Source organism: Phytophthora cinnamomi (assembly GCF_018691715.1).
Source record: "Phytophthora cinnamomi strain GKB4 chromosome Unknown Contig50, whole genome shotgun sequence".
Lineage (NCBI taxonomy): Eukaryota > Oomycota > Peronosporomycetes > Peronosporales > Peronosporaceae > Phytophthora > Phytophthora cinnamomi.
The window spans coordinates 351,070-354,380 of record NW_027150983.1 but is presented as its reverse complement, the minus strand read 5'-3'; positions in this window follow the sequence as shown (position 1 = coordinate 354,380).

The following is a 3,311-nucleotide window of genomic DNA, read 5'->3' as shown; positions in this document are numbered from 1 at the left end:
TGTTTGTAAATTGATCTTCCTCCTAAATCTGCTAAAAATGTTTATCATCTATGAAAGGGTTAACAGCGGCTGGCTGTCAGAGCCCCGCTAATATGCACGTCTCTAATTGGTAGAAAGATGCTGCTTTCTACCAATAGGATATGTGGGTATGTGTGGACCACTCACTGTGGTGGCCCACTTCAATGTATCCATTGGTGTGTCTTACACCAAGGTGAGGAAGTATCTAAAACTTTTAACAGATAACCTATCTGTTAAATTCACAAGTGGCTTGCAGCCACTTGTGCGTGTAACCCCGTTACAAGAACCATGCACATTCATCTCGGCTCTCGTAACCAAGTGTCTGACCACAAAGGAGTGCGTATCGGCTCTCACAAACTGGTAGGGGCCAACCCACGTAACTAGCAATTTAATGAGGTGACGCTGTACGTATGCAGCGCCATCTAAGCTGACGTTGTGGCTGCCGAGCTGTACTTTGATGTGGAAACGCATCAAAGGCGCGATTACTACATCGGACTCTTTCATGAGCTCCGATGGTTTCAAAGCAAGAAGACATCTTCTCGCAGCAAAGTGCCCGAATGGCAGGCACTTTGTCAAAGTTGGAACGCCTTTGTTGAAAACTTCAACAAGAGGCCGAGTGCTTACCGTGATCGGATTAAGCAAGCGCGTGATCGCTTCGAGACGTACTCGAAGCGTGGAAAGTTGGAGCAACTCCACGTTGCTGCGGAGGAGGCAAATGTGCCGTGCGCTGTGCCCGAGGGATTTCAGTGGACGAAGTGCTTCCCAGGCGCGGTCCGCTTGAGCGACCGCGACCTGAACGGGTACACGTCGTTCCGTGTGCCCGAGAGTCTCAAAGAGCTCCGTGCTAAATTCTTAGCAGGTGAGGGTTCGGGCGCTAGCGATGATCGCAGCGCTCGCTCTACTTTCGCTGCCCCAGCGCATACTGCACTTCCTATGCCCTCACCAAATCCTGAACGTCCTCCAGCAAGACGTTCCGCGGCTCCCATGTATCTCGATGGGGAGGAAATCCTCTCCAACGAATACGAAAACGAGCCCCTTGAGGGTTCGTTTTCGGGATACTATGGTCAACAACCCGCTCAACAATCCAGCGGGTTGAACCGCGGGCATCATGGATCGGCGGTGGCGGTGGCGGGGGTGGGAACACGCCCCGGGTATGATCAGCCCCGGGCTGATCAGTACGCGCCTCTCCACGACCGGGTGACCGCCATGGAGCGTCTGCAGGGCGCTGAGTTCACCGCCCTGAAGCAGGAGCTGGCGAACCAGAAGGCTCAAGTCGCGGCGGTCTCGCAGACCGCCTCGAATATCCAGGTCGAGTTGGGGACCCAGATGAAGGGGTTGCTCCAGCGCGTCCGCGCGTTGGAGGAGAGGCTGCTCGTCGCCGACGCCAAGGCTTCCGCTTCTGCCTCGGCTCCTGCCGAGGCTTCGGGTCAGCCGAGCTAGATGGCTCGTGCTGCAGGTATGGCTTCAGCCGTCCGACGTAAAGGTCGGATGGAGGCGCATGCTAGACGGTATGTCTAGCGTGTATGCGTTGCCGTGCCGTGCCAACACAGTGCACGGCCCGATGAAGCGCGGAGCAAGCTTGCTTGCTCCGAAGTTCGAAACTGCATGTTTAGGCAGGTTTTGTGTAGCTAACAAGACCAATGAACTAACTTTGAATTCATTTGTTTTGCCTCTGCCCACATTGTCTGCGTTCAGCTTCTGTTCATCAACAGAAGCTGCTATTGCATCTTGGACAAACCGAATTACGATTTGTCTTTTGGTGATGAAGTTGGTTGCATCCGAGCTGAAGTCATTCAGCTCGCTCTCCGCTAGAGGCCCGGCCTCTGCGTGGTTCTTTGCGGTGTCTGCGCCCTGCGCAGACCCGTGGTCTTTGTCCTTGTTGGTGGAGGAGTCTGCGCAGGGCGCAGACTCATGTGGTTTGTCCATTGTTGCAGCTGACACTGTGCAAGTGTCAGCGGTTTTCTGCGACTGCTGTATTGCAGTCGTAGATCCTCCCCCACTTAAAGTGGGAGCCATCACTCCGAGTAAACTCGGTAGACGTGGATGCCGCATGGCATTCACGTAGAACGGTGTATGCCCGGTCGAGGCATGCACTGAGTTATTGACGGCAAACTCTGTCATCGATAAGCACTCGCTCCAGTATTGGAACGAGTGAGCGTAGCTCTTCAACATATCGACGAGCACGCGATTCACGCGCTCGGTTTGACCGTCTGTCTGCGGATGATCCGCAGTCGACATGGAAAGCTGGCTCCCAAGAAGTGTAAACACTTCTTGCCACAGGTGCGCTGTGAAGCGCGGGTCTCTGTCCGACACGATGTCGGTCGGCATGCCATGGTGTTTGAACACCATATCGACGAACAGACGGGCCGTCTGCTTCGCGGTCACTTCTGCCGGCACCGCAGCAAGATGTACCATCTTGCTGAAGCGGTCGACGAAGACCACAACACCGGTATTCCCTCCGCTGTCCGGGGGAAGACCAAAGATGAAGTCCAATGACATGGACTTCCAACACTCCGACGGAGTCGGTAGTGATTGCAAAGGAGCCTGCGCAAACGGCGCAGGCTTTACACGTTGGCATACCTCGCAAGCACGGATGTACTTGCGCACCCACTTATACTGGTGGTGCCAGTAGAAGTCGCGCGTGAGAAGGACGGAAGTCTTCTCACGTCCGAGATGTCCCGCAGTCGGGGCATCGTGATACTCGTACATGATCCTGAGTCGCAGGTCATGGTCATTCGGCACGACAACGCGATCCGCGTTGTCGTCGACTGCATTGTAAAGCAGTAGTCCGTCGTGCACACGAAAGCGGTGTGCACGCACACGAAGGTGCTTGGGCAGCTTCTGACGGGACTTGTCAGAAGGCGCTGTGCCATAGGCCAGCAAGAGCTTCGCGTCCGCGTCGTGCGCGTACGCGGCCTTCACATCATCCAACAGAGACGATGTGGGTTTACTCGATCGCATGACGTCAATGGCATTGACGTCAGCAGCTTCTGCGTAGTCCGGCCGACGTGATAACGCGTCGGCCACTACATTCAATCTGCCGGGTTTGTATTCGACCCGGAAGTTATACTCCGCAAAGAATGAGAGCCATCTCGCCATTCTTTGTGATATGTGTGGTGACTTCACTGCGGTGCGCAGTAATGCATGGTCGGTGTGGACCACAAACGGTCTACTTCCAAGCAAATACACTCGGAACTTTGCGAGTGCGTACTTCATGGCAAGGAGTTCCTTGTCATGCACCGGATAGTTGCGCTCAGCTGGCTTCAGCTGACGCGATTGGTAGTAGACGACAC